Here is a 10025-nt window from a genome sequence, read left to right as displayed (position 1 = left end):
CCACCCCGGGTATGTCGCCTCACATGTTACTGTCATATAAAATATGCTGAGAAATTACCGGTTATTACCACATTGGCTGTTAAAATTTTGTAGAACAAAATGTTGCACTCTTGTACTAATATTTTCTGCTGATATGCCTAACAAGGCACAAAAATAAAGAATTTATAAAATAGCCAAACTGTGACTAAAGACGAGTCGGATAATTGCTCCAAATTACGCGCGCCTTAATTTTGCAGTTTTAATTCTCTACAGTGTATGGTTTAAGTGAATAAATCCAAGAAATAGCCAAGCTGTCTCTTTACCCAAAGTGGTACATTTTTCCTATTTTAATATTATCATCTAAACTTGGGTTATCAAATCACAGCATTGCACTGCTGGGGTGTATTTACTGAAAAAAAACAAATTGTAGTGACCTGAAACCCATTTCCTAAATTGAGACTAAGCAAGTCACAATAGGATTATAGCTCAGCTGGAAATGTTTTACAGACCAGCCATTTATAACCTTACAATTTTACATTTCGCTGTTTCACTAATAAACCCCAATCAACTTGGTGAACAAGCCATCACAGCCTCACACGTCCCTCCCGGCTGGGCGTGGCTCATACAGAGGGGGCGTGGTTCACATACCGGGTGTGCGAAGCTCGCTTACCACGTGGTTGTACCATCAGTGCGCCTCTGACGCACCACGTTTTTGTCGGTAAGCATTAAAGTTATATGCTTTTGAATTATTTCCTAATCAGTTTTTACACGGTGCTGCAGGGGACGCCGGGAGTTGTAGTCCGCGTAGTGTATTTCCAGAGGTGTGCTTTTTTTCATATGGCCGGGCACTTTGGGACCGCGCGGAGCTACGAATAAGGTCAGAGGGTTTCCACCCGGAACCTCGGACACCCGTCCCTGGTCTGAGGGGGTCCTCAGGGCGGGAAGGAGCCAGTTCTGGACCTATTTATTAACCATTCTTTATTGCTATAGTGACAACGTGACTGCGGCACTGTGAGACAAGCATGGGGGCACCCATTCACTGTGTAGCAGCATTCATTAAGGTGGCACTGCCTGCACTGCCTTTGTCCTTTTGTTACTGCCCCTTACTTCCTGGCTTTCTATTGTCTACCTTTATTTCCCAGTCAGGTTAGGTCTGGCAGTGAACTCTCAGGCTAGGTGATATTGTTTGTATGTGTCTAATAGTAACAGATTGACATGCTGCTTGTTATTGTGTGTACATGCAACTTATGTGCCTGGTTTTAACTCTTACATCTGCTGCATGTCCTTTAGATTGTAAGCTCATGGGCTGTCTAAGCACTTTGTATAAAAGAGCATCAATGGTTGGATCACAGCTTATGGAGAGGGCCCTTGATACCCTTTTTTGTATTTGTCTCTATGTATTGTATGTTCTTCCCTAATTGTACAGCACTGCGGAATATGTTGGTGCTTTATAAATGCCAGTAATAAATAAGGAACATTTAAATTTATACTGCATAATAGTGGCAATAGGATACAATTTTGGATTATGAGGGCATGCTGGGCCGTGCGATATTAACTTAAACAACAAATTGTAGAGGACCAGAATCTAAAAGTTAAAAGGGTAAAATAGATTGTTTGGAGAATATGTTCAACTCAGTTATAGCATGGGCATATTTCCCTCATTCTTTCCGTTTTTTTTAAAATTTATTTTAATTTTGCCAGAAATGGGAATTTTATTTCATTTGGCTTGTTTGGGGAGTTGTGTGAGCATCAGCCATGCACACAGTTGAAAAAAAGTGTTTTTTCCACTTTAGTGTGTTGTAATTTCCGTTTCTTCTGAGTAATTTGTTATTTGTAGTAGGTGATTAAGTTAACTTCAAGAAACCATTGCCAAACTAACACCTATTGTGATGTTTAAGGATTGAGCAAAGCTGTGTTTATGTACTTGTCTGTTTTTTGTTTTTTTTTTCCCACTAAATTCTGAATCTTAGTGATTTTAATTAAAAAAAAAAAAAAGGCTAAATTTGCCAAACTGTCTACAACCAAGTTAGGAAATCTTTTCAAATTGACCATTTTAGCTGAAAATTTGCAGTGTGGATTTAATTCACTAAAATTGTAGTTTAGTAAATAAACTTTTTAAGCAGTGATATTTCAGAGGATCCACCATTCGCTAAGAGTTTGATCCAGAGCTTTTTTTTTGTGAGTGACATTTAATCCACTCATCATTTGTGAGTTGCTGTTCATAGAACAATATTTGAAATATTTGTTTTTATATAGATGGTCTGCACTATTTTTGTTATGTGAACTAAGGTGTAATATAGAAGATGGAACAGAGGAAAATTGATATTTAACAGGAAACTGTAGTGCCTGGAAGAGTTATTTCCCTGGCACTATAGATCCCTATAATGCCCTCCTCCCTCGTGTCTCCCCTTATTTCCCATGGTGCAAAAGAGGTTAAAAAAACAAAAAAAACCTTCTGTCACTTACCGGATTCCAACACAGATGTCCCTCTGTGCTAGTTTAGGCTCTTACTTCGCAATCGCTGCACCCGCATTAGGACTTCACCCGTAGGAAAGCATTGTATAATGCTTTTTTAATTTTTTTATTTCTATGGGGTTTTTGGTGATGCTGGATGTCCTCATGCATAGCGTGAGGGCGTCCAGTGTCAGGCGACTACAACGATCCTAAGGTGTCTCTCTAGTGACTGTTTGGTAGACAGCCACTAGAGATGGAGTTAACCCTGGCAGGTACTTATTGCAGTTTATTAAAAACTGCAGTAACTACCTCTGCATGGTTAAGAGACGTGGGGCACAGCACACAGACCACTAAAATGAGTTGAAGTGGTCTGGGTGCCGATAGTGTCCCTTTAAGTATATTTGTTTAGCACCATTATTGATTGTTTAGTAAATATCCCTCTAAGCTTTTTTTCTAAACCATAATAATCAACATTAAAATTGCTACTATGGTTTTTAAACCTTTTGCGTGTGTTTATATTCATGGCATGTTTATCATAAGTAATGTGTATACATGTTATGATTTAGGGCTTGGAATCTAGGAGCCAGCTAGAAAAGTTGAGCCAGAGAAATCAACTACAAAAATACAATTCTTAAAGGGACATTATAGTTAACAGAAACAATACAGCTTAATGTAGTTCTGAAGTCTATATCCTGTCCCTGAATGCTTTTCAATGTAAACACTGACTTTTCAGACAAAAGGGCAGTGTTTACATTGCTGCCTGGTGACACCTCTAGCGACAGTCACTCAGACTGCCTCTAGAGGTGCTTCCTGGGTCAGTGCTTCACAATATGCAGCACCTATGTTAAAGGGACACTATAGTCACCTGAACAACTTCAGCTTAATGAGGTTGTTCAGGTGAGTGCTACAGCTCCCTGCAGCCTTTTTCTTGTAAGCACTGTATTTTCTGAGAAAATGCAGTGTTTACATTGGAAGCTTGGAACACCTCTTGTTGCAGTCAATCAGACGGCCACCAGGGGGACTTCCGAGTTCAGAGGTCCTAAAAAGGCCTCATTCACGTCTGACGTATTCACACATGTGTGAATACTTCAGACGTGCTATCAGCACACAAAGCACTGTGAACGCGCTTTGTTTGCTGAGGCTGTCAGCACTGCTGTGGGAGTGGCTTCAGCTGAAGACCGAAGAGGAGGACCCACAGGGACTCTTTCTGGTCACAGTAGTGGTTGAAGGGGGGGGGGGGGGAGGAGACCTACTCTCCTTCCCCCCCCACCCCTGGGCGGCGGGTGGGGGCCATGAAGATAATGAGGGGGGGGACCTACTGTCCTCCCCCTCTCCAGCCCCCACCCCTGTGCGGTGGGTGGGGGCCCTAAAATTAACAATAGGGGGGACCTACTGTCCCCCCCAGCCCCCACCCCTGAGCGGCTGGTAGGGCCCCTAAAAATAACAATAAGGGGGGGGGACCTATTGTCCCCCCCGGCCCCCCCCCCAAAAAAAAAACTCTCCCTAACTACCCCCCTCACCCTTAAAAATAATGACCTTTAACTAAAAACCTGTAAAAAAAAAAAAATAAAATAAAAAAAATGAGATGGAAAAACAACTTACCATTCAATGTTTTCTTTCTTCTAAAATCTTCTTTCTTCAGCCCCCAAAAAGGCTAAATAAAAAACCATAATAACCGACGCAATAAAAAAAAACAAAAAAAAAACTTGTTCACTCATGGAGGGCTCCGCGCAGACTGAGCTCTGCAGGGCGGGCGGAAGGCTTATAAAGCCTTGCCACGCCCTGCAATTAGGCTAAGAACACTCTGATTGGCTGGTTTAAGCCAATTAGAGTGCTCTTTGTCATTGTACACAGCGTGGGAAAATTCCAAAGAACTTTCCCACGCTGTGTAAAATGACACAGAGCACTGTGATTGGATGGATTTCAAGCCATCCAATCAGAGTGTTCTGTGTCATTTTAGACAGCGTGGGAAAGTTCTTTGGAATTTTCCCACGTTGTGAAAAATGACAAAGAGCTCTCTGATTGGCTTAAACCAGCCAATCAGAGTGTTCTTAGCCTAATTGCAGGGCGTGGCAAGGCTTTATAAGCCTTCCCCCGCCCTGCAGAGCTCAGTCTGCGCGGAGCCCTCCATGGATTTATTTTTTTGCGCTAGTTTTTTTTTGTTTTTTAATTGCGTCTGTTATTATGGCTTTTTCTTTGGCCTTTTTTGGGGCTGAAGAAAGAAGATATTAGAAGAAAGAAAACATCGAATGGTAAGTTGTTTTTATCTCTTTTTTTTTTTTTTTCAGATTTTTAGTTAAAGGCCCCCCCCCCCCCCTCATTATTTTTAGGGTGAGGGGGGTAGGAAGATAATTTTTGGGGGGGAAGGGTGACTAGGGTCCCCACCCACCGCTCAGGGGTGGGGGCCGGGGGGGACAGTAGGCCCCCCCCCTATTGTTAATTTTAGGGCCCCCACCCAACGCTCAGGGGTGGGGGTTGGGGGGGGAGGAACAGTAGGTCCCCCTTATTGTTAATTTTAGAGCCCCCACCCACCGCTCAGGGGTGGGAGCTGGGGGGGGGGGGACAGTAGGTCCCCCCCTTATTGGATGATATGGATGATGGGCGTGGATGGATGATATGGATGATGGGAGTGGATGGATTTGGGGATGTATATGGATGAAAGGAATTGATAGATAGATATGGAGAGATAGAAAGAATTAGATATACATAAATAGAAAGAAGTTGAAATAGTCTGGATGTGTTTAACAATATGTGTGTGTTTGTATGCAAACACTATATATAGAGAAATCTCTATATATAGTGTTTGCATGCAAAGTTTGGAGTAGGAGGGGGGCGGGCACACAGCGAGCTGAGCTGTTGCTCAGCTCGCGAACGCGTATTCCGCGCACCTGCGCGGTAAAGCGCTGAGTGTCTTCATAGGGCGGCTGTCAATGCCGCTCTATGAAGAACGCGATTGGTGCAGCGTGAAGCCGCGCATGCGCACCACATCGCGATGACGCTTCATTTTGACGAAAAAGGGGGCGCGGCATGGCTGGGAGCTCGGCACTGGAACGGAGGTAAGTTTTTAATACAAAAAAGCCTTGAAAATTATTTTTTAATAAATGAAAGTTCATATAAAAGCAAGAAGGAAAGCTGGGGGACCTGTCTTTCTTGCTTTTATATGCTGACTATAGAGTCCCTTTAACCCCTTAAGGACACATGACATGTCTGACACGTCATGATTCCCTTTTATTCCAGAAGTTTGGTCCTTAAGGGGTTAATGTTCCCAATAGGGATGCATTGATTCAATGCACCTCTATAAGAAGTTAAGTTGGCACAGTGGCCAATGGGGAAGCATTGGATTGGCTGAGATCGTTAAGCTTGATAATCTGTCATTTGAGGTGGGGCCAGCCGCGGCGTCATCAGCACGGCGTGGGGGAAAAAAAAGATGAGTTAAAAACCTTTCCAATGTCATTGGAGGGAAGAGACACACTCACCGACAGACCCACATACTCACAAGTAATTACTTTTTTTTTATTTTTTTATTATTTAAATCCACCCAGCCCCCTGACTTCTGGTTTCCCTGCTTTCCCTGGGGTTCAATGGGGCTGCTGTCATCTCACTACTCGCTCCCTCTCGCGCACTGTTTAGTGAGCCGGGGCCAGAGTGACGTCATAACCCGGCTTCACTGCAAGGCGCGCAAGGGAGCAGAGCAGGGAGATTACAGGGGGGGGGGGGGGGGGCGGCTGAACAGGCTCGCATATCCCATGCGTCCTGGCGCATGGGATTTGTCGAGCCCTGTTATAATGAAAAACATTTAATGTAAAATTGTTGCGATCACTTTTGTGCCAGTTTTGTGCACATGTACTATTTTCTTATGTATAAAACCGTTAATCCTTTTATTTTTGGTGATTTTATTTTTTTTGTCTATTTGATATTGCTCCAAAATAATCCATATTTTGCCTCCTTTTTGTTCATGCTGATTTTACCATTCATAACATTTACAAAACTAAACTGAGTAATATTACAGTGGTGTAAAATTGTCTGAACGAAAACGCACACTTTTTCCCTGCATCTTTTTTATTTATTTTTTCTCTCTTAATGCATTGGCAATAACAAACTTGCGGTCAAAAGTAAAAAAAAAAAAATTGAACAGGAAAATCACAGTAAATGGACAGTTAGGAATATTTTGCACAAATAGAAAAAGCTTCAGAAAAACTGCCTAAAAAGTAAACCTGACACTTTTTGTGTATAACTGTAAATTACATGATTTTTCTATTGCATGATGAAAAGTCATGATTTTAATAAAGGCACGGAGGCTCGTATTTGCATATCCCTTTCTTTACTGTCCACAATAGCAGCAAAGAACATTAACAGAATTGAAAAGAAACGGTAGTACATGTCTCACACACAGGCCATGCCCCCTTATGTCCAGTATAATACCCTAGTCCGCCTTCCCATTTCCCTCTTTCTGAAGGTGCTACACGAAAAATTTAACAAACGTAAGAATATAACATGTAGGTTACTGTCAACAAAACTTCGGGCTTTCTGTAACCCGCATAACTGTGAGTCCCATGGAAGCAAGTTCATAAACAGGTGATGATGAGCCGTTTCCACTGGATGAGAAGGGTCGTTTCATCCGGGCGTGGCAGCGTGTCTCCGGCTGACTCGTGCAGGTCCAGGTCAGGCTGTGAAAACATAAGCGACAGGATCCCAAAGGTTAAATCGGATCTGTGTACCTATATCAAGGCCGGAAGAGGCCGAATATACATAATCTCACCTGAGCGTCATGCTAGTGCAATTGCATCTATAAGACAAAGAACCACATACATAAGTGCAAGAAAATGTCCCACTTACCACCTGTCCGTAGTTGTCCGTATGCAGACGATGTGGGTGGGAAAATTTGCGGAATAAAATCCTCACATACTTGCGCAAGTTGGGTGGGACAATACTCTCCTCCGTGTCTTTATTAATATCATGACTTTTCGTCATGCAATAGCAAAATCATGTAATTTTATTACAAGACACGGAGGCTCGTATTTGCAAGTTTAAAGCTGGTCCACCAATGCCGTAAACAGGTGAGTAGTCGGGCGAAAGTAATATTCTCGGAATGTCGACTCTCTAGACCAATCAGCCATCCTCATAAGGTCCTCCAGGCATGCCCCAGATGTGATAACTGCGGATGCCGAGGCGCTCCTTACTGAATGAGCCCCGAAGATGGAGGTATCGATACCTGCTGAGCCAGGTAGCCACTTCAACCAATGGGATAGGGTAGTGCTTACCACTGGTTTAAAAGGTGGACGGAGTGAGAGGAAGAGCTGGGGTGTAGTCGCCACCCGGTTAGTACGAGTGTGATCCTCGTATTCTCTTAAACACGCCACCGGACACAGTGCTGGAGTAGATAGGAAAGCCGGGTATGAAACCGATCTAATCGATGTTTTGGTTCGTCTATTGATCGTGAACGTTACCCCGTCAGGGGTGTATGATCTAGCGTCAAGGTCCAAGGCCCGGACGTCCAATACTCTCTTGCAAGATATAAGGCAAAGGAGACAAAGTAGTTTGGTCGATAATTGGCGTAGGGAGATATCTGGATTCGGAGGCCAGGCGAGGAGGAAGGACAAAACAGTGGAAACATCCCAAGTGGAGGAGTAGCGGGGTCTGGGTGGTCGGGAAAGTCTGGAGCCCCTTAGGAGTCTGCACACTAGTGGGTGTTGACCGGCTGGGTTTCCGTCCAAGCCTTGATTTGTCGAGGAAATAGCCGATCTGTATAAATTGATAAATGAAAGAACACCACTCTGAAAGATAGTGTATGGAATCCAGGAGCTAACTAGTGATGATGGCTGAATAGGATAATGAAAGTGTGAAAAATCGAGTACTGTGCATTTAAGAGAAAAATAAATAAAGATAGAAATAAAAATAAAAGAATAAAAATAGAAATTAAAATAAATGGAGAATATAACTGATAGACCTCAGAATAGAGGTATAAATGAAATTGATATTGTACCTGAAGAATAGACACACACATACAAAGGAAATGCAGAATAGAGATAAAATGCAATTAGAAATGAATAGGGTGCTGGACCTTTAAGGGATAAAATATAAGAGACGGGATCCCGTCTCTGAAGAAGTAGGGCCACTCCTACGAAACGCATAAGACAGACCTAGAAGGCAGGTTACAGATCAACTACACCGGCAGAAAGTCATCTCACACAAAGAACCCTTGGTGAAACACTCCTACCGAGAGTGCCTATCCTGTTCGTCCCCTGGAGTGAGGTCCTGTCGGGACGTACACACAGACGCACGCCGTCCTCACCGGCAGTTGCATCCAGCAGGCGTTTTTTGGTACAGTGCAATCCACATCCATCCTAAGCCAATCCGAGGGTTCATACCACCAATTGACTTTCATCAGACTGGTAATAACACCACAGACTGTTCCTGATCCATATTTTACTATATTTTATGGTTTTTATATTCTTTGATAATCAACTGGTTTTTCTTAACCGACCCAGTTTCTACAATATTATTGTAATATACTTCAGTCTACAGCGATATTTCATTGCTTTAAGCAAACAGTTCTATATACTGTGTTGCTATTTATCCTATCTAATTCTGTTTACCATCTTTGCAGATACAAAGTATAATATCCAGTGGAAGTGTTATTTCGCCCTGCATATCTCAGGGTTTGAGACACCAACACTATACATTTATTTATTATTGATTTAATTTCATTCATTTTATTTTATTTTATCTTTTCTACCCTCTACCATCTTATTACTATCTCTATTTTGATGGTTACTAGTGCCATTTTATATTCATCCATTCCCTACCAATATCTCTTATATTTTATCCCTTAAAGGCCCAGCACCCTATTCATTTCTAATTGCATTTTATCTCTATTCTGCATTTCCTTTGTATATGTGTGTCTATTCTTCAGGTACAATATCAATTTCATTTATACCTCTATTCTGAGGTCTATCAGTTATATTCTCCATTTATTTTAATTTCTATGTTTATTCTTTTATTTTTATTTCTATCTTTATTTATTTTTCTCTTAAAGGCACAGTACTCGATTTTTCACACTTTCATTATCCTATTCAGCCATCATCACTAGTTAGCTCCTGGATACCATACACTACACTATCTTTCAGAGTGTTGTTCTTTCATTTATACTTATAGGTTTTTGTGAATCCCTATTGTGCTTTCCAGTGTGAGCAACTTGGTGTTAGTTAGACTCCCTCTCATCTGTGCATACACTATGTATACCAGAATCCTCTATAACATGTATAAATTGATAGTTCGGTATGCCTTCCCTTCCTCGAAGAGGGATGTGAGGAAATCCAGAATGAATGTCACAGGGGCTGAAACTGGATCCACGTTCCTAGCCATGCACCAGCTAGCCCAATTTCTCCAGGCTGACCAATATGCTCATCGAGTGCCCGGAGCCCATGCACCCGCCAAGAGTCGTCGAGTAGAGTCCAAAACACCTCGGATTTCCCGGGGTCCCCTGAAATGCGCCAGGCCAGTAGTAGGCTGAGAGAGGCATTCACCAGGAGGGGGTGACAATCCCCTGACGGGTTCCTGGAAGGTTGGCAGCAATCTGGGGAGATCCACCG

General features: G+C 42.5%; 1 protein-coding gene across 1 annotated transcript in view; it reads left to right on the top strand.

The window, feature by feature from the left end:
- Positions 1 to 806: 806 nt before the first annotated feature.
- SLC39A10 (solute carrier family 39 member 10) overlaps positions 807 to 10025 on the top strand; it is a 71475-nt gene continuing 62256 nt past the window's right edge. Inside the window, exon 1 of the mRNA XM_063430169.1 lies at positions 807 to 856. The gene's annotated coding sequence lies outside the window, so the exon portion shown is untranslated. The remainder of the gene's footprint in view (positions 857 to 10025) is intronic.

This window comes from Pelobates fuscus, chromosome 8, assembly GCF_036172605.1.
Source record: "Pelobates fuscus isolate aPelFus1 chromosome 8, aPelFus1.pri, whole genome shotgun sequence".
Taxonomy (NCBI): domain Eukaryota; kingdom Metazoa; phylum Chordata; class Amphibia; order Anura; family Pelobatidae; genus Pelobates; species Pelobates fuscus.
Note: the sequence above shows the minus strand (reverse complement) of the source record. Positions and strands in the feature narration are given on the sequence as shown.